This window comes from Vicugna pacos, chromosome 15 (genome assembly GCF_048564905.1).
Source record: "Vicugna pacos chromosome 15, VicPac4, whole genome shotgun sequence".
NCBI classification, from domain to species: Eukaryota; Metazoa; Chordata; class Mammalia; order Artiodactyla; family Camelidae; genus Vicugna; species Vicugna pacos.
Genome location: NC_133001.1, coordinates 2,847,423 through 2,869,967, shown reverse-complemented (window position 1 = coordinate 2,869,967; position 22,545 = coordinate 2,847,423).

Below are 22,545 nucleotides of genomic sequence, written 5' to 3'. Positions count from 1 at the left end.
GAGGTAAGTTTTTATTGCTATAAACTTCCCTCTTAAAACAGTTTTGTTTCATCCCATAGGTTTTGGATCTTCATGCTTTCATCATTTATCTCTAGGTGTTTGTTTTATTTCTTCTTTGATTTTGTTAGTGATCCATTGGTTCTTAGTAGCATATTATTTAGCCTCCACATGTTTGTGGTATTTATGCATTTTTTTTCTTGTAGTCAATATGTAGTTTCATAGCATTGTTGTCAGAAAAGCTGCTTGATACTTCAATTTTCTTACAATTTATTGTGGTTTGTTTTGTGGCCTAGTATATGATCTAGCCTCGAGAATGTTCCATGTACACTTAAAAGAATATGTATTCTGCTACTTTCAGTTGGAATGTTCTCTATATATCAATTAAATTCCACTGGTCTAATGTGTCACTTAAGGCCAATGTCTCCTTATTAATTTTCTGTCTGAATGATCTGTCCATTGAAGTAAATGGGTTTTTAAATTCCCCTAAGATTATTGTGTTACTGTATATTTCTCCCTTTATATCTATTAATATTTGCTTTATGTAATTAGGTGCTCCTATTTTGAGTACATATATATTTATAATTGCCATATTTTCTTCTTGGATTGATCCCTTGATTATTATGTAGTGTCCTTCTTTGTCTCTTGTAACAGTCCTTATTTTAAAGTATATTTTACCTGATTTCAGTATCACTGTCCCTGCTTTCTTTTGGTTTCCATTCATATGGAATATCTTTTTTCCACCTCCTCACTTTCAATCTGTATACATCTTTAGATCTGAAGTGAATCTCTTGTAGGGATATATAAGCATATATATGGGTCTTGATTTTATATTCACTCAGCTAGTCTGTGTCTTTTGACTGGAGCACAGTCCATTTACATTTAAGGTAATTACTGATATGTATGTGCATATTGCCATTTGTTCATTGTTTTCAGTTATTTTGGTAGGTGTTTTTTCCCCTTTTTTTCTTCTTTTGTTCTCTTCTTTTGTGATTTTTATGACTAACCAATATAGGAGCACTTAAATATATAAAACAAATACTGACAGACATAAAGGGAGAAAATGATGGGAATACAACAATAGAAGGAGACTTTAACACCCCACTAACATCATTGGACAAGTCTTCCAGATAGAAAATCAATAAAGCAATGGAAATACTACATGACAAAATAGAACAGTTGGACTTGGTTGATATTTTTAGGTCATTACATCCCCCCAAACAGAATACAGATTCTTTTCAAATGCTTATGGAACATTGTCTAGGATAGACTACATACTCAAGCCCAAAAAAGCCTCAGTAGATTTAAGAGGATAGAAATTATTTCAAGCATCTTCTCTTGACCACAGTGACATGAAACTAGAAATCAACCACAGAAAAAAAAGGAGAAAGAAAACAACACATGGACACTTAACAACATGTTACTAAAAAACCAATGGCTTGATGATGAAATCAAAGAAGAAATTAAAAATTACCTTAGGACAAACAACAGTGAAAATACAACCACTTAAAATCTATGGCTGCAGCAAAAGCAGTCCTAAGAGGGAACTTCATAGTTCTTCCTCAAAAAATGAGAACAATCTCAAATAAACAACCTAAAATTCCACCTAAAAGAATTAGAAAAAGAAGAAAAAAAATAAAACCTAAAGTCAGCAGATGGAAGGCAATAATAAAAATCAGGAAGGAAATATATGGAATGGATCAAAAAAAATTAGAAAAAGTCAATCAAACCAAGAGCGATTTAAAAAAAAAAAAAAGAGTAAACAAAATTGACAAACCTCTGGCCAGGCTCACCAAGAAGAAAAGAGAAAGGACACAAGTAAACAAAATAAGTAATGATAATGGAGAAATTATAACCAACACCACAGAAATACAAAAATTTGTAAGAGAATACTATAAACAATAATATGGCAATAAATTGGACAACTTAGAAGAAATGGACAAGTTTCCAGAAACACACAGTCCACCAAAACTGAATCAAGAAGAAATAGATCACTTGAACAGACATCTCTAGAAGGGAAATAAAATCAGCAATAAAAAAACCTCCCTGCAAACAAAAGTCCAGGACCAGATGGCTTCACTAGGGAATTCTATCAAACATACAAAGAAGAGCTCATACTGATCCTTCTCAAACTCTTCCAAAAGTCTGATGAGAATGAAATACTCCTAAACAATGAAGCTGCCATCACTGCGATACCAAAGCCGGACAAAGACACTACCAAAAAAGAAAACTATAGGCCAATATTATTGATGAGCATACATGCAAAAATTCTCAACAAAATATTAGCAAACAGAATCCAACAACACATAAAAAAGATTATATACCATGGTCAATTTTGGTTCATCCCAGGGACACAAGGATGGTTCAACATATGCAAATCAATCAATGTGATACACCATATCAACAAAAGAAAGAGAAAAATCACAAGATCATCTCAATAGATTTAGAAAAAGTATTTGATAAAATTTCACATATATTTATGATAAAAATTCTAACCAAAGTGAGTATAGAGGGATTATGACAAATCCACAGCCATCATAATATTCAACAGTGAAAAGTTGAAAGCCTTCTCACTCAAATCTGGAATAAGACAAGGACTTCCATCCTCAACACTTCTATTCAGTATAATATTGGAAGTCCTAGCCATAGCAATCAGACAAGAAAAAGAAATAAAAGGGATCCAAGATGGAAGAGAAAACGTAAAATTGTCACTGTATGCAGATGACATAATACTATATATAGAAAACCCTAAGGGCTCCACACAAAAACTACTAGAGCTGATAAAAGAATTTGGCAAGGTAGCAGAATACAGGATTAACATACAGAAATCAGTTGTATTTCTCTACACTAACAATGAAATATCAGAGAAGGAAAGTAAAGAAACAATCCCTTTCAAAATTGCATCCAGAAAAATAAAATACTTCATAATAAATCTGACGAAGGAAATGAAATACTTATATGTGGAGAACTACAAAACATTGACTAAGGAAATTAAAAATTACTGAAGGAAATGGAAAGATATCCCATGTTCTTGGATTGGAAGAATTAATATTGTTAAAATGAACATACTACCCCAAGCAATATACAAATTTAATGTGATCCCTATCAAATTACCTAGGAAATTTTTTCACAGAACTAGAAAAAATAATCCTAAAATGTATATGGAATCACGAAAGACCCAGAATTGCCAAAGCAATTCTGAAGAGAAAGAATGAAGCTGGAGGAATAACTCTCCCAGACTTCAGACCATATTACAGAGCTACAGTAATCAAACCAGCATGGTATTGGTACAAAAACAGACATATGGACCATTTGAGCAGAATAGAGAGCTCAGAAGTGAACCTAGAAACTTTTGGTCAATTAATCTTTGACAAAGGAGGCAAGAACATACAATGGAATAAAGACAATGTCTTCAGAAAATGATGCTGGAAAAACTGGACAGTTGCATGTAAATCAATGAACTTAGAACACTCCCTCACACCATATACAAAACTAAACTCAGAATGACTTAAAGACTTAAACATAAGACAAGACACAATAACCCTCTTAGAAGAAAAAAATAGGAAAACATTATCTGACATAAATCTCAGCAATATTCTCCTAGGGCAGTCTACCCAGACAATAGAAATAAAAGCAAGAATAAACAAATGGGACCTAATGAAACTTACAAGCTTTTACACAGCAAAGGAAACCATAAGCAAACAAAAAGACAACCTACAGAATGAGAGAAAACATTTGCAAAAAATGAGACTGACAAGGGCTTAATTTCTAGAATATATAAACAGCTCATAGAACTTAATAAGAAAAAAAAATCCTAAAATGGGCAGAAGACCTAAACAAGCAATTCTCCAATGAAAACATACAAATGGCCAATAGGCACATGAAAAGATGCTCAATATTGCTAATTATCAGAGAAATGCAAAGCAAAGCTACAATGTGGTATCACCTCACACCAGTCAAAATGGCCATCATTAAAATGTCCACAAATGATAAAAGCTGGAGAGGGTGTGGAGAAAAGGGAACCCTCCTACACTGCTGGTAGGAATGTAGTTCAGTGCAGCCATTTTGGAAAATGGTATGGAGATTCCTCAAAAGACTAAAAATAGATTTACCCTATGACCCAGTAATCCCACTCCTGGGCACATATCCAGAGGGAACCTTAATTCAAAAAATACATGCTCCCAATGTTCAAAGAAGAATTATTTACAATAGCCAAGACTTGGAAACAACATAAGTGTCCATAGAGAGAAGATTGGATAAAGAAGTGGTGGTATATTTACACAATGGAATACTACTCAGCCATAAAAAAGAATAAAATAATGCTATTTGCAGCAACATGGATGGCCCTGGAGAATGTCGTTTCTAAGTGAAGTAAGGCAGAAAGAGAAAGAAAAATAGCATATGATATCACTCATGTAGAATCCAAAAAAAAAAAAAAAGACTAATGAACTTATTTACAGAATAGAAACAGACTCACAGACATAGAAAACAAACTTATGGTTCCCAGGGAGGGAAGGGGATGGGAAGGGATAAATTGAGAGTTTGAGATTTGCAGACATTAACTAATATATATATAATATATATTATATATAATATAAAATAAACAAGTTTATACTATATAGCACAGGGAGCTATATGTGATTTCTTATAGTAGCTTACAGTGAAAAAGAATATAAAAATGAATATAGGTATATTCATGTATGACTGAAGCATTATGCTGTTCAACAGACATTGACACAACATTGTAAACTGACGATATGTCAATAAAAAAAAAAATATATATATATATACAAAAGAACCCAGCTAATTAGAAACCACTTAGATTTCAATAGGTTAAGGGTTACTGACAAACCAAATGCATGAGCAAATAAAAACACCTAATAAATGTCTGAAAACAAATTCAATCTCTCTTAATGATCCAATAAACGTAAATTTAAAAACAGCAGGTTAAATTTTTGCCAATCAATTTATAAAAGAATTTAAATAAAATAATAATGTTAAACACTGATTTTTGTGTAGTGAGGCAAACACTCACATAGTGATATTGAATTGGGGGAAGTGTACTATGGTACTACTTTTTTGTGATCTGTTGTATAACTGTGTATCAAGCACCTGAAAAATATTCATATTCTTTGCCTCAGTAAAAATCACTTTTGGGGTATTACCTTGGAAATATATTTTAAGGGAAAAATCCCAAATACAGAGAAATCTTTATAGTACAAAAATCATTTCAAATAAAAAGTGATACTTAAGAAGTTCCCCACCAATATTAGAAAATGCCAATGTAACAATAAGATTTAGAAAAAAGAATAAAAGTTTGTGTATATAGCATGCTTTCAACTGTGTGAAAGAAATACTTTAGGTGAAACTTTAAATTGATTTCACCAATATTAACGAGAATGGCTATTATCAAAAAGTGCTGAGGTAATGGGTGATTTGGAGTTTATTCTTCATACTACTAAACTTTATACATTATTTTATTTACCACCTGGAAGAACTTTAAGTGTTATTTGAATAATATAAGGTGCTTGCAACAGACACAAGGCAGGAATTGTCAAGTTGGGGACGTTGACTTTGAATCTACTTTTGCTCTGATGCATCTGTCCCCTTCCTGTTCCCTTCCTAGCAGTCCGTCTCCAGCCTCTTAAGTTGGACAGTGAGAAATTGCTACTTTGTAGGTCAAAAAAAGACAGCTAGTGGCAATTTCATGTAGTTATAAATGCTATGCAAACAGGAGGCTTCAGATATCATATACTTTCCAGTGGCATTTTTCCAATAGGAAGTTTCTCATAATGGAATTTCAAGCACTGAAATAGTTGCTAGGTGACGTGAAATGATAAGATGCTAGTGAGAAGAGCCTCTTACTCTCCTGGGTTGTTTTGTGAGAGATAAACCACTGAGTTAAGTTGCAGGAAATTATGGTAACCTTTCTTAGAGCCAGAGATATGGGTTGGATGAATCATTCACAGAGAGCTGGTAATGAAAACCATGAGAGTGGGTGTGCTTGGAAAGGGAGATGCCAAGAAAAAGAAGTACATGTGCCATGTAGTAGGTGGAGAGGGCTGAGCAGAGGAAGGGCAGGAAAAGAGACAGAACAGCACAACCCTTGCAGAATCAAAGGAGGAAAGAGCTTCAAGGATGCAGAATGCAACAGTGTTACAGAATGGATGCAGGTGCTGACAATTAGTGAAGGCTACTGGGTATGTCCATAGACAGCATTAATTAACCAGAGAAGAGCATGTTTCCTAGGGTGATCAGAGCAGAAACCAGACTGCAAAGTGTCGAAGTAGGAGTGAAGCAGGATGCACAGTGATTAACAGCCATGGCCCTGGAGTCAGACAGCCTGATTTATTTCCTGGGTCTACTGCTAACTAGACAGGTGGCATGTTACTTCTCATCTCTGTGTTTCCTGTCCTCATTTACAAAGCTATAAAGTAACAATAGTCCCTGCAGTGATAGGTGACTGATGAGCTCAATTCTTCACCCCTCCCATAAGCACACCCTTTGTCCTGTAACCTGACAGTACCCACCCTCTCTGATTCCAGGCTCAGCCTTTTGACTTTCTTTGGCCAAAGAATGAAAGCGACAGCGCACCAGTTCTGACCCCAAGAGGACTTGTATGTTTCTCTCCGCTTGCTTTCTGCCCTTCTGCCATCACCTGGCAAATATACTCAGACCAGTCTTGCTGGAAGAAGAGAGACTTATTGGAGCAAAGCTGAGTTACCCTTGGAATTCCAGCTGGGGCCAGCCTTGATCAGCTGACCCCTAAACATGTGAGCAAGCCAGTCACCATCAGCAGAGTCATCTAGCCAGCACATGTACCCCCCTCAATCCAACTAACCTCGGATATGCAGGCAATGTATTCTTGTTATTGAATATACTGAATTGGATGCTTACCATTGAATGCACTCAGGCAGCATCACTGTGAAAACAAATAACTGATATACCTGCTCTATAGGGTTGTTGCAGGATTAAATAAAATAATGGGTGTCGACCACTGTCAACAGTACCTAACACACAGCAGCTACTTAAACAAGTGTTAGTGATCATCATTACCAGAGACAGTGATTATTTCCCCTGGGGTCGCACAGGGACAAACTGAGACGATGGTAGGATGGGCTGGCTAATAATTTGGTGCCTCTCCAACTTCATATTCTTTCCTATCTTTCTAAATGTAATTTAGTGAGGGAAGAAGAACACAATTTCTGTTAATAATTATTGTACACAAAACTGATTCACTTATTTTGCCATTTCTACTGGCCAAAAGAGAACTGATGTTCTGGGGGTGCAAAGGACAAAATATCTCCCACTTCTCAGTAAATCCACTCCCTGTCTAGAGTTCTTTGTGGTTTTCAAACAAGAAAACTATTGAAGAAATATATTGAAGTGTATAAAACTCAGAAAATAAAACAAACCTCTCATTTCTAGTAAATGACACCATGCCATGCATTTTGCAGTTTGAGAATTCCAGCCGCACCAGACTTCTGACTCTTAGCTGACTGACTACATGCTGAGTCGTAAAAATACTTGACAAAAATAAGATGCACTCAGTAAGTTTTTTTTTTAATTTCCACACGAAATCAAGTCCTGGTTCTGCAGAAGCAATGCATTTTTTCCCCTATTGCAGTGGAGATTTAATGTCTCTTAAATGGGACAAGCCTGAACACCTTTACAATGAACCCATCTCTTGCTTGCTTTGCGGTCATCTTACTGTGGGGAAACTGGATAATCAAATACCCCTTTGCAACAACATATGGCATACGTGCTGGCTAGGATTCAGGTGGAGCTCACACTAGCATCTCATTTTAAGGTTCTATTAGATTACCTGGCCTGGAATGGGAGGTATAAAAAACAAGCCCCATCAAGCCAAAGGGTAAGAGCTCTGTAAAATCCAGTTGCCACTTCCGCCTTTCCTCTCATTATTAACCGAAATGAAGCACAATGAGACTATTAACCATTCCTTGATCAATGGATGTTAAATGCAAACAGCAAATCACAGTTCAGAAGTTTATACCGCAACAGATTCAAGCTAATTATCCACAAACTTTCCTCACTTTCAAGCATCCTTCAACCAAGGTCTCTAGAAGTTGAAGTCCTTTGTCATTGTTGCAGTTTAGGGAGAAAAGTAGCTCTCTTCTGTAAGTCTCTCACCCTGTTTCAGTGGGTTCAAATCCCAGATCTGCTGCATATTAGCTGTGAAACCTTGGGCAAGTTGCTGACCTCACTATGCTTCTGTTTTCTCATTAATAAAATGAAGATGATAATAACACTTCCTCCATGATGGTTTTGTGAAGATTTAATTCAATAATCTATGTACAATGGTTGATAGTTCATGGGACAGTACTAGCCACATAGTCAGTGCTCAATGTTTTATTCAACAAATATTTATTGAACCTACTATGTACTAGGCAATGTTCTGGGCATTCAATAGGACAGACCAAGAAAGATGAATCTTACATTGTAGAGAGGGAGACAGACAATTAACTATGAGTAGACTAAATGGGTAAACATTTAAGTGTGTTAGACAATGATAAATGATACGTAACAAAAGGAAAAGCAATGCAGGGTGAGGGGATTGGGAGGGCTGAGATGGAAGGAGGGAAAGTTGCATTGTTGAATAAAAATAGATAAGCCTTATCAAGATAACCACATATATATAAATAGATTAAAAAAAATTTCTTCTGTATAGCACAGGGAACTGTATTCAATATCTTGTAATAACCTTTAATGAAAAATAATATGAAAACAAATATATGTGTATATATATGTATATATATGCATGACTGGGACATTATGCTGTATACCAGAAATTGACACATTGTAACTGACTATACTTCAATTAAAAAAAGATATAATTGGAGAAAAGTCTCAATGGAAGGGACGGAGTGAGCTGAATGTGTGCCCTAGAGAAGAATCTACCAAGCTCAAACCAAGGCTCAAAGGCAAGGGGCCAGCGTGATCTGAAGGAGCCAGGGGACAGTGGGAGGAAATGAAGTCAAAGCAACAAGGGGTGTCTGATCCCTTGGGGACTTGAAGGCCACTCTCAGGGCTTCAGTTTTCATTCTCAGTAATGTGCAGAATTGCTACAGGATTTTGAGTGAAGGAGGAGCATGATCTCACTTACATCTTAAAGGAATCACTCAGTTCTCTGTTGAGACTAGACTGCAGGGGAGAAAAGTAAGTCAGGGAGACTTGCTACTGCTGTACTTCAGGTGAGAGATGATGGAGTCTCCAGCTGGGGCTTGGGTTTTAGGGTAAAAATAAGAGAGGGCTAGCCATGGAGGTGGTAAGAAGTGGTTGGATCTGGGGTGTCCTTTAATGACGAAGTTAACCACATTCCCTGAGAAATTAGATATGGAATGTGAAAGAGTCAAGTCACCCAGCCTGAGCAACTGGAAAGATGCAGTTGCCATCTACTAGAATGGAGATGGTTGTGGGCAGAAAGAAGCAACAGTTTAGTCTTGTTACTGAAGGAAACTTAGCTGCTTTTGTTAGTATCACAGACTGCCTTGTACTGTTGTAAATACACGCACCTGCCTTATCTCTTTCTCCAGATGGAAAACTACCTGAGACTAGAGATCATATCATGTTCTTTTTAAAAAATGACCCAGCTTAGCTGATATAGCTGGGCTCTAAATTTGCAAAATACACCAGCTACATTCCTAGCACTTGCTAAATAATCTAAACAACTCCTGTCTGTCCTTTAAAATCTTATCAGAAAAGAAATAAAAATCATTGGAGGATGGCCTGAATGTATAGATAACATTCTGTCACAGATATTTAAGCACCGTCCCTAGGTTGCCCTAGGGCATCTGGAAGTGAGATCCCTGAGTTGCCTGCACACTTCGGCTGCTAAAATATTTCTATTAATATTATTTTGAAGTGTTGCCTTTGGCCAATATGCAGGAATGCTGTAATAAGCAATTCTCCTTTCTGTCAAGCCCTATCTCATTTAGAGTAAATGCCAAAGTCTGCACAGTGCCCAACAAAGATCTGGGTTATTCTACGCCCCCCCGATCTTATACCTTACTTGTCTTATTCTTCTCACCAGGCTTCTCCCAACTGAGGAAGCTTGTCCATGCTGCTCCCTCTACTGAAAACACTCATCTCCCAGACTGTCACAGGATCCTCTCTCTCACTCGTCAAGACTTTCCTTAAACGTACCTTCTCATTGAGAAGTTACCTTCACCATCCTATTTAATATTACAGCCCCCTCACTCCCCAGAATCTCTCTTCCTCCTTATCCTGCTGTCTTTTTTCTGTATCTGTGTCCTAATTAATACCTCCCTGGCATGTCAGGTCCACACGGTCAGAGATTCTTACTGTTTTATCCACTGCTGTATTCCCAGCACCTGGAAACATGTCTGTTCATAGAAGGCACATGGTAAACATTTATTGAGTGAATCGTCTTCGGACTAAGACCCACTGTGCTTCTGAAAATGGTTTATTTTTTGTGTAATTTGAATTTCATAACTGATCGTGTTTTCCTCTTCACATTTAAGACTAGGAAACTTAGAACCAAGTCTATAGCACTTATATAGGACCTCACCTACATTTTTATGATTTGTGGTTAAAAAAAAAACCACCTCAATTCTGGGGCTGAGGGTCCTGGCTTTGAATCCTAGCCTCACCACTTGATGTGTGACTTTGTTGACTTTTTGGTTCTCCCATTTTCTCTTGTAGAACGGGCACCAGAATAGTGACTTACCTCAAATAATTATTGTGAGGATAAAATAAGATAGTGGAGCCAGGCTTCATATATTGAAAGAACTAAATGATGCTTTGCTGGTATTATTAAGATGACCAATCATCTCGGTTGGTCCGGGACCAAGGGATTTCCACGGATGTGAGATTTTTAATGCTGCAACCAGGGTAGTCCCAAGTACACAACTTACTTTTTTACACTGACATTTCCTTTTATCTCTTTTTATTTCTCATTTTTATTTATTTTATTTTGCTGTGTGTTTTTGAGACATGCTTTACATTCTTTATGAAACAAAATGAATATGAATAGATCATACATGCACTCACATATGATTTTGGGCATATTATATGCTCCTAAAATATTAATATGCCATATGCTTTATAAAGAAAAATTATTGACTAAACAAAAGTATAGTTATTTCTTCTCCAACAGGGTTTAAATTTACTCTTCTCAATACTGTGTGCAAAGCAGAGGCAAAGATGAGGCAGAGATGATAAAGCCTGAAAGGCTCTATCATGAGTAAGTTTACTATCATACAGCAAACAGGATTATGTAAATGAAAAGATTAACACTGTTGAGTGTCACACAAATGTTGGGTGATATTATTGTAACAATCTAGTCTTATGACACCCTGAGGCTTCTTGAATAACAGAGAACTGCTGATGTAATGAGAGCACATGTTTTAGAAATATGATATAAAGTGTATGTCTAGAATCCTCCTCAAATTTGTCATGTAATTAGCTTCTCCTATGATTGCCTTTGTGGGCATTTTCCCCCTCCTATAACTTTGTGAATACCTGAAATTTTCAACAAGCATCAATATTTTTCTTAACACAAGGATATTAGGGTTCCTGGATGGCACTGTGCAGAGCTCTACAGACACTCTCCTTGGCAAAACAACTATAACTGTTAAAGCTACTTGAAATATATTTTAAGGCTCTGGAAATTGTCCTAAGGGCATATGGCAAATGGAGAATCATCCTGTCAAGAAAACCTAGTATCTTAATAATAAGAATGGGCGACGGTGGCATTTGAGCCATGACTTGCTCCTTCCTCTGTCTCCCAGCTTGGCATGATGGAAGCTGTACTATGGGTAGGCAAAGCCAGGAGCAGGTGACCACCTCTACCCCAGCTCCCATTCTACTGCTCAGTACCAGCCCTGGAGGAGCAAACACCCAGCATTTCTCATCCCTACTCACAAGCCTGGGCTTTCTGTTGTAGAAGATTTCTTCCAGGCAAAATAGCTGAGACATCTGAGGTTCCTTTCTTCCACTTGGTCCCCACTCATAGGAAACTCCACTGTGTGGCAAGAAGAGAATATTGGACTCAGTTACCTCCACCACAGCTAGCTGAGATGAATGTTTCACACCAAAAGAGGCAAGCCAAGAAGACTATAGAGTCTCATGCCCCCAGCCAGTGCCCCATTCATAAAAGCAGGGTGTCACTACGGAAGACGTGGGCCACTGTCCCCACCTCCAGCTCTGGTGAAGTTTGTCCAGGGGAAGATGTAGCCTTTAAGAGCAGAGATCTTCAAAGGTCCCCTCAAGGAGCTAAATGCATTCGGAATAATAAATTCCACAATGTGGAAGTTCAAGCCCATGTGTGCTGTCAAAACACTGAGAGCAACAAGCTCAACGGTAGAGCAGCCATGAATTGCAGAGAAGCATGAGAGAGACAGCTAAGGGGAGGCCCTCTGGAGTTGAAACACACTTCAAAGGTGTCTTTAAGACTACCCTTTCAAAAAGGCTGGAATTTACATCACAGTGTGAAGCAGTTTACACCCCATGACATTACTGGAAACGCAGCAATCAGCTGGTGATTGGTAGAGGGAATGGTAACAACAGAGGCACACAGCTTAACAGAGAGGCCTGGGAAATAAACTGTCAAAGAGGACGATGCTAAGATCACTGTTGCCCTGGGGTGACTCTGTGCAAGTCCAAGACTATACCCTCTGAAGAGGCGGCACACAGAGAAAGTAAACAGATTGAAATAGTCCAGGTATGTCATTAAACAAATAAACAAGCAAACAACAAAGAAACCATCAAGCCTCTATCTGGGGGGAGGGAAGGGTGAATCAGTGTCCAGAATTGCTATAGTGTATTATCTAAACAACCAGGATGCAACAAAAATTATGAGAAATAAAAAGAAACAAGGAAACTTGACCCATACATAGGAAAAACTAGGCAGTAAAAACCAACCTTTGAGATGCCCCAGATGTTGGACAAAGACTTCAGAGCAAGTATTATATGTTCACAGAAACCATGCTTAAAGGATCAAGATGAAAACATCTTACAAAACAGATATCAACAAAGAGAGAAATTATAAGATAAAAATAATGGAACTGTTGGAACAGAAAACTACAAAAACCAAAATGAAAAATTCATCAGGGGGCTGAACAGTAGATTTAAGCTGACAGAAGAAAGAATAAGCAAAGGTGAAGACAGATCAGTAGAGCTATGCAGTTAGAACAGAAAGAAAGAATAAAGAAAAAAAAAGTGAATAGAGTCTTAGAGAAATGTGAGGCCCCATTAAGCTCCAATACTCATATGGAGAGTACCTGAGAAAAAGGAGCCGAAAGAGTATTTTTAAAAAATGGCTGAAAACATCCCAAACTGAAAATAATATCAACCACAAAAAAATCTACACATGCAGAAAGCTCAACAAACTCCAGTAGGATAAAGACAAGAGATCTAAAATCAGACACATCAGAGTGAAAAAGTCAAAGACAAAGAGAAAATCTTGAAAACAGCCAAGAAAAAAAAAAAAGTCCAAAAACACAAACAAAAAAAACTTGTCACACACAAAGGAACTACGCAAAAAGACTAACAGTTGACTACTCATCAGAAACAATGGAGGCCAGTTTGATGATACATTCAGAGTTCCAGAAGACAAAGAAACCCCATCATCAAAGACTCTTACATCCAGCAAAAATATCTGTGCAAAGTGAAGGTGGAACAAAGGTATTCACAGATAAACAACAACTGAGAGAATTCGTTGATGACGGACTCATCTTATTGGGAATATTAGAAAAAGCTCTTCAGGCTGAAAGCATGTGAACACAGACAGTAATTGTACCCTGCAAGAAAAAACACAGAGTGCCAGTAAAGGGCCTTCTATAGGTATTTATAAAAGAAAATATAATCATATGTTTCTTTGCCTAACTGTTTTAAAAGGCAATTATATACAACAAGAAGTATGTGCATTGTTGGCCCATTTACACATAGAAATATAATATATTTGACAATAAGCACAAAGGAGATGGGTGAGAGCAAAGCTATATTGGAGCAAGGAAATGAAACCAAAAGGTAACTTGAATTCACAGGAATAAATGTTGAGAATCAAAAATGGTAAGTAAGAAGTTTAATATAACAATCCCTATGGCTATATATTTATTCTCTTTTTTCTCTCAGCTTCTTAAAAGGACATAAAATTACACAGAGCAATACTTATCACAACGTATGTTGGGGTTTGTAATATAAGTAGATGTAATGCACACAATAATAAAAGCATAAAAGAGGGGAAGAGAGAATAAAAGTATATAGGAATAACATGTCTATGTATCACTCAGATTAAATTAGTATAAATTTGAAGCAGAGTCTGATAAGTTAATGTATATTGCAAGCCCTAGAATATTTACCAAGAATATAACTAAAAATAGTTTAAGTCACTTGAGGAATTAAAATGTTACAATGAAGTAAATTCATTTAATGCAAAATAAAGCAGTAAAGAAGGAACAGAGACACAAAAACACATAGAAAACATAAAAGAATAATAGCAGATGCAAATCCAGCTTTATCAATAGTAATATTAAAGGTGAATGGATGAAACAATCTAATCAAAAGGTGGATATTTAATCAGACTGGATGTTTAAAAAGATTCAATTATATTGTGTATACATTGTGTATATATTGTGGTTACACACTTGAGATTCAAAGATACAAACAGCCTGAAAGGAGAAGATATAATATCTAAGCAGCAAACATAAGAAAGCTAAAATGACTGTGTTAATATCAAACAAATAGACTTTAAGACAAAAAAATGGTACAAGCAATTAAGATGGACATTTTATAATGAAGTAAAGAGTCCATCTATCTGGAGAATAAAACAATTATAAATATGTATACTTCTAACAACAGACTTCCAAAACGCATGGAGCAAAAACTTATAGAATTGAAGGGATAAGCAGACAAATCTACAAAAATATCTGGAGATTTCAATATCCTACTTTCAGTAGTGGATAGAACAGCTAGGCAGGAGATTAATAATGAAGTAGTGAGTTAAAAAAATAGTATAGATCAGCTGGACCCAACAGATATCTATATAATACTCTACCCAACAAAAAAGAATGCACAATATTCTCAATTGTATATGGAACACTCTCGAGGTTAGACCATTTTCGAGGTCATAAAAGAAGCCTCAATAAATTAAAAGTCCTGAAATCATGTAAAGTATGTGCACTAACCACAATGGAGTAAAACTGGAAATTAACAATAGAAATATGTGAGATTCAAGAATATGCGGAAATTCAAAAACATACTCCTGAATAACTAACAGGTCAAAGAAAACGACAAAGGGAATTGCTAAAATATGGGATGAAAGAAGGTCCGTTAGTACCGTTACTGAGAGAGTAACATTATGAACATAAAAACGATTAAAAGAGTGTACTATGAAGAACTGTAGGCCAATAGTTGGATAGTTTAGATAAAAAGTACACATTTCTAGAAAGACACAAACTTAATAAAACTAACTCAAGAGGTAGAACGTCTAAATATAATTACAGCAAGTAAAGAGACTGAATTACTAATTAAAAACATTCCCACAACGAAAATTCCAGGTGACTTCACTTGTGAAGTCCACCAAGTTTTTTTTAAAGAATTAATTCAAATTCTTCACAAAATCTTCTCCAAAATAGAAGAGAAAGGCACACTTCTTAACTGATTCTATGAGACTGGAGAGACTGATATCAGAACTAAATAAAGATATCATAAGAAAAGAAAATAATATATAAATATATATTATATATATATATAAAAAATATATATAATATATATATATATATACAATATGCCAAATCTATGTACCAAAAACTATAAGAAACTGATGAAAGAAATTAAAGAACACGTTCTATGGAAATGGAAACACAACACTCCAAAATCTGTGGGATGCAGCAAAATCAATTCTAAAAGGGAGGTTTATAGCAATGTAGGCCTTCCCCAAGAGACCAAAACAAAACAAAACAAAAAAACCAAAAACCAAAACAAAAAACACCTCAAGTGAACTACCTAACCCACCACCTGAAAGAATTAGAAGAGAAGCAAAAGAAGCACAAAGGCCACAGGAGGAAGGAAATAATGAAGATCAGGGAAAAAATAAATAAAATAGGGATAAAAAATAGAAAAATCAATGAAACCAGGGCTGGTTTTTTGAAAGGAAAAAGAAAATTGAGAAACCTTTAGCCAGCTCACCAAGAATGAAGAGAGAGGGCACAAATAAACAAAATAAGAAATGCAGTAGGAGAAATAACAGCCAATACCAAAGAGACATGAAAAATCATAACAGAATGCTCTGAACAGTTATAGTCCAACAAACTGGACAACCTAGAAAAAATGGACAAGTTTCTAGACACACACAACCTGCCAAGATTGAATCAAGAAGAAACGGACAATTTGAACAGACTGATCACTAGAAGGAAAATCCAATCTGTAATTTAAAAAACTCCCAGTAAACAAAAGTGCAGCAATGGACAGCATCACAGGGGAATTCTAACAAACACATAAAGAAGAACTAACACCTGTTTTTCTGTAACTATTCAGCACATTGAAGAGGACACTCCCAAATTCATTCAGTGAGGCCCACCATCACCCTGATACCAAAAACAAAGACACTACAAAAAAAGAAAATTACAGGCCAACATCTCTGAGGAATAGAGATGCAAAAATCCTCAACAAAATATTAGCAAACCAAATCCAACAATATGCAAAAGGGACTGTACCCCATGATCAAGTTGGACTTATTCCAGATTCACAAAGATGACTCTACATCTGCAAATCAATCAGTGTAATACACCACATCAGCAAAAGAAAAGACCAAAAACCACATGATGGTCTTAACAGATGCAGAAAAAGTATTGGGTAAATTCAACAGCCCTTCATGATGTTGAAAAAACCCCTCTCATCAGTGTTGATATAAAGGGAACAGCTCAATGTAATAAAGACCATTTATGACAAACCCACAGCCAATATCATATGAGTAATGAAAAGCTGAAAACTTCCTCTCTAAATTCATGAACAAAACAAGAATTCCCACTCTCGCCACTTCTATTTATTGGAAGCTGTAGCCACAGCAATCAGATTAAAAAAAAAAAAAAAAAGAAAGGAATGGCATTCAAATTGGAAGGGAAGAGGTAAAACTGTAACTATTTGTAGATGACATGATACTTTATGTAGAGAACCCTAAAGTCTCCACCCAAAAAGTATTACAACAAATAAACACACTCAGTGAGGTTGGAGGATGCAAGATTAATACACAGAACTCTACTGGGTTTCTGCACATTAAAAATTAAACAGCAGAAAGAAATTGAAAAAAAAACTCATTTAAAATCACTTGAGAAAGCCTAAAATACTTAAGAATTAACTTAACCAAGGAGATGAAAGACCTATACTCTGAAAATTATAAAACATTGATGAAGGAAATTGAAAATAATGCAAAGAAATGGAAAAATGTCCCCTCCTCTTGAATCACAGAATTAACATTGTTGATGTGGCCATACTACGCAAAGCAATCTACAGATTTAATGTAGTTTCTATAAAAATACCCATGGCATTTTTCACAGAATTAGAACAAGTAATCCTAAAATTCATATGGAACCACAGAAGACCCCAAATAGCCAAAGCAATCTTGAGAAAAAAGAATGAAGCTGCAAGTACAACACTCTCCGACTTCACCCTACACTGCAAAGCCACAGTAATCAAAATAATGTGCTACTGACACAAAGAAGACGTACAATTCAATGGAACAGGACAGGGAGCCCAGAAATAAGCCCATGTACCTACGGTCAATTAATCTACCATAAAGGATGCGAGAATATATGATGGGGAAAAGGCAGGCTCTTCAACAATTTGTGCCGGGAAAACTGGAGAGTTACATGTGTAACAATGAGATTAGAACATTCCCTCACACCATATATAAAAATAATCTCAAAGTGGATTAAAGGCCTAAATGGGAGACAAGAAACCATAAAACTCCTAGAAGAGACTATAGGCAGAACACTCTTTGACATAAATCATAGCAATGGTTTTTTGGAACTGTTTCCTAAGGCAAAGGAAATAAAAGCAAAAAAAAAGGAATCTAATTAAACACAAATGCTTTTGCGCAGCAAAGGAAACCATCTATAAAGTAAGACAACCTACTAAATGGGAGAAAATATTTGCAAATGATATGCCTGACAAGAGGTTAATATCAAAATATATACACAGTTCATGTAACTGAATATAAAAAAACTCAATCAAAAAATGTAAAGATTATCTAATAGACATTTTCCCAATGAAAACATGCAGACATACAGATAGCCAACAGGCCCATTATATGATGTTTAACATCGCTAATCATCAGCGAAATGCAAATCAAAATCACCCCACACTTGTCAAGAATGGTTGTCGTCAAAAAGTCTACAAATAACAAATGTTAGAGAACATTTGGAGAAAAGTGATCCTTTGTACACTGTTAATGGGACTGCAAATTGGTGCAACCACTCTGGAAAACAGTATGGAATTTCCTCAAAAACAAACAAACAAACAAACAAACTGAAAATAGAACTACCATATCATTCAGCATTTCCACTTCTAGGAAATATCCAAAAATAAAGAAAACATCAATTCAAAACAATACATGAACCCAATTATTTATAGCAGTATTACCTACAAGAGCCAAGATACGGAAGCAACCCAAGTGTCCATCCACAAATGAATGAATAATGGAGGTTTTATTTTTTCTTCCTGTTTTACTGTTTTTATTCTATGACCCCGGACAAATTTTCGAACCTCTGGTCAAGGTTCATTAACACAAAAGCCGTAAATGCGAAATCCTGGGGAACGAGGGACAGTGGACTCTATACTGGACTTCAAGCCGAGATGCTAAAACGCTGGCAGTGCCCCGACGTCCTGCACCGGGGGGACGGCACCGGGCTGCACGCTGCTGACGGCTGTGAAGGAACAATCCCACCCCCTCAGCTCCGGGTGCAGCCCCCGGGCCTGGGGGCCCGCGCCTGCGGAGGGGGGGACCTGCTGACGCCGCAGAGCAGTGCTGAGACTCGTACTGCGGCGTGTGATCGCGGCTGCCGCGGGGACATGTGAGCACGGGGGGGGGGGGGGGCGGGGGCGGGACGGACGCGTGGCTGCGAAGCCACAGGCGGGGCTACGCTGACTCTCATTCATAACTGGACCTGCCTTCGGGACCAGCCTAACCCAGGGCTGGCCCCGGACGCGCAGACTGAGCCCCGGCAGGGACGGCGGTGGGCCTCGGGACGTGCCGGCCTCGCCGGGTGGCAGCAGGCACTGCCATCGGTGGGCAAAGCCTTGGAGGGACGGGCTGCCCTGAGCAGTGGGCCACCGACGCCGCGGCCCGGCTCCCGGGAGAGCTCTGTGAGTGAGGCCGCCGCAGTCCTTACGCGCCGCGGACGAGCCGGGCAAAGGGGGCGAGCCCGGGGGCCGCGGGCCCCAGCGCGCTCCTGGGGGGCCTCAAGCTTGACCGCGGCCCTGAGGGCCCCGCGCCGCCGCGACAGCTGCCGCTGCGTGAAGAACACGGAGCGCGGCGCGCGCAGCTGCCCCGCCTCCTGCGCCGGGAAGCAGGGCCGCCCCTCCGCGAAGCGGCCCACGGCGTCAAAGGACGCGGCCGCCTGCTCCCAGGCCGCCGCCGCCGCCGCCGCCGCCGCCGCCGCCGCCGCCGCCGCCGCCGCCGCCGCCGCCGCCGCCGCCGCCGCCGCCGCCGCCGCCGCCGCCGCCGCCGCCGCCGCCGCCGCCGCCGCCGCCGCCGCCTCCTCCTCCGACCCCAGACCCGCGGTGGCCGCGCCTGGCCCCTCTTCGGCGGCCGTGCTCCCCAGCAGGCCTCGGCTGGGCTGGGAAGGAGCATCTCCCCCGAGCCCGGGGATGTGTGCGAACGTCTGTTCGTGAGGTTTAATCCTGAGACGCTCGGGCTCCTCCTCCGAATATGCAGTGGAATATTACTCAGCCATAAAAATGAAATTCTACCTTTCGCAGCAACATGGATGAACCTAGAGTTTATTATGTTTAGGGAAATAAATCAAACAAAAGATAACTCTATGCCATCATTTATTTATAGAATCCAAAAAAAAAGAAATATAACAAAACAGAAAGAGATTCACAGATATAGAAAACAATCTAGTGATTACCAGTGGGGAAAGAAAAGAGGGGTGGGGCAAATTAATGGTGAGGATTAAGAGGTACCAACAACTAGATAGAGAATAAATAAGCTACAAGGATATGTTTTACAGCAGAGGGAATATAGTCAATATCGTATAATAATCTTTAAAATACTGAATTACTATGTTGTATGTCTGAAACTAATATAATATTGCAAATAAACTATGCTTCAATTGAAAAAAAAGACAGTATGTGCCATGGGTAGTGTACATACTAAAAGTTAGATGTGTAGGTAAGTAGTGTTACCTCGCTATTATCATCCTTTATGTAATCAATACAGTGTTAAAGACACACACATTATCTCCTTTAGTTCTCGAACTGCCCTTGAGGAATACTTATATCCTACGGTTGGACATCTTTATGATTATTACCTTAAACTCTTTATTGGGTAAATTGCTCATTTCTACTTTATTTAGTTCTTTTTCTGAGTTTATGTGCTGTTAATTTATTTGAAGCATATTCTGCTGCTTCCTCATGTTGCCCAGTTCTCTGAGTTTATTTCTATATGTTATTTAGGTTGCTTATATTTTCCACCTTTAGAGAAGTGGCCTTACATGGGAGATGTCCTAAGGAGCCAGCAGCTTCCTCCCCTCTGGTCACCAGAGCTCTGTGCTCTACGGGTGCCCCTGTTCTGCCCATGTGCACCCTTCTACTCTGTATACAGTGGTAGGTGGTGGTGACCCCTGTCCTGGTTGTCTGAGGCTCTGTCTCATGCAGTGGCTGTGGGCACACTGGAGAGTGGAGTTGTCTTCGCATGCAGTTGGCCATGTGGTCCAGGGGCTCAGAGTTGATGCTGGCCCACTGGCAGGCAGGTCCCTGATGCTAACACACCAGAGGGAGGATTCCAATGTGGGGCTCACCAGAGCTGGTGGTATTGCACATGAGGAGCCCCCAGGTGGCTGCCACCCAGGTCTCTGTCCCCAGCACGAGTCCTAGCTGCCTCCTTCCTCTCGAGGAGGCTCTCTAAGATCAGGAAGTGGGTCTGGCCCAGGCTGTTCCTACAGTCTGTCCTGCTCTGGCTGAGCAGATGACACTGCCCATTCTCACCATCTTCAGTTCAGCTCAGAGGCAGCTCACAGCTCAGAGCACCAGGAGGAACAAAGGTCTGTGTGGAAAGTAGTACTTTTGAGATAAATGTTTTGTGTGCCTGGAGCAGTAGGAAGGGGGTAACATTCACATACAGTTGTAATCATAGTCCTCATGTTATGTTAGAACTGCTGACAGAAGATCAAATAAAGTGATTACCTGTAAAGCACACAGAACAGTGCCTGGCACACAGTGAGCACTGTTTAAATGCCAGTGAGCCTCCCCTTCCTCTCTCTGCTTCCTGTTATTGTCATTGTTTACTACTGTTTTGTGACGGGAAGATGTGCAGTTTAATGACTTCTGATCTGTTGCAGCCTCCCTGCCTCACACTACCTTTCTAAATTTAACCCTTTTGTGCAATTCAATCCAATTTAATACAATACATTTTGATCATCCACTCTGGGCAGAACATTGTATGGAAGGGAGTGTTAGCAAATAAATAGCTAAATAACGTTTTCCCTGCCTTCAGAGAACAATCTGATTTGAAAGAGGTGTAACGCACACCAGGCAGTCTGCTTTGTGAAAGGACGGCTGGGGAAGGGAGCCAGTGACTAACAGCAACTCATCAACACTTGAAAGGGGGAAAGGGATGCTTCCACAGCAGTGGCTTCAGGGGACCAGGGTTTATAGGGGCCAGAATGCAGCTGCTCTCCAGCCAGCTCCAGTGTCTTCTTTCATCATCCAAATGGCTTCAAACCTTAAAGACAGCTGGGCTTAAAGCGCATCCTGGGGCTCTGTTGAGGGCTGAGCTAAGAGAACAGTGGAATTGGGCAGAGCTTCTTCTGGCTGACTGGGCTTTGTTGGGAGATCAGCATGGAAACTTGGAGGGAGAATGAAAACAAAGGAACCTGGGTGCTTAGAGCTGAAAATGGGGGCAGATATCTGCCCTGGGTTGGTGGGCCAGGGAGTCTCCCTGATGCTCAAAAGGTCTAGAGGAGACAGAAAGGATGAGGTAGGTCTTCCTGCTCGAGACAGGAAATGGACAGGAAGAATGAGAGGCAGGGAGGCTCCCTGGAGGTATCGCAGTGGAATTTTGACAATTTGGGTGTGGCTAATCCTAACCTTAATCCCACAACTTCTGTCATGACCTGGGTAATCATTAAATGCCCACTGTTTAGAACGCTTCAACCTGGGCCCTGGAAACCCACTCAAGGAAAGAACAATCTATGCAAGGGAGCCTCGCTGCCAGAAACACTGAGGCTGGATAATCAGAAAACACACTCAGGTAAGAAAGCTTCTGAAAGAGCTACTTGAACATCTGAATAAAACATTAGAGTAACAGTAAGTATCCTTAAGGAGATTCAAGAGCTGAAGCTAAAC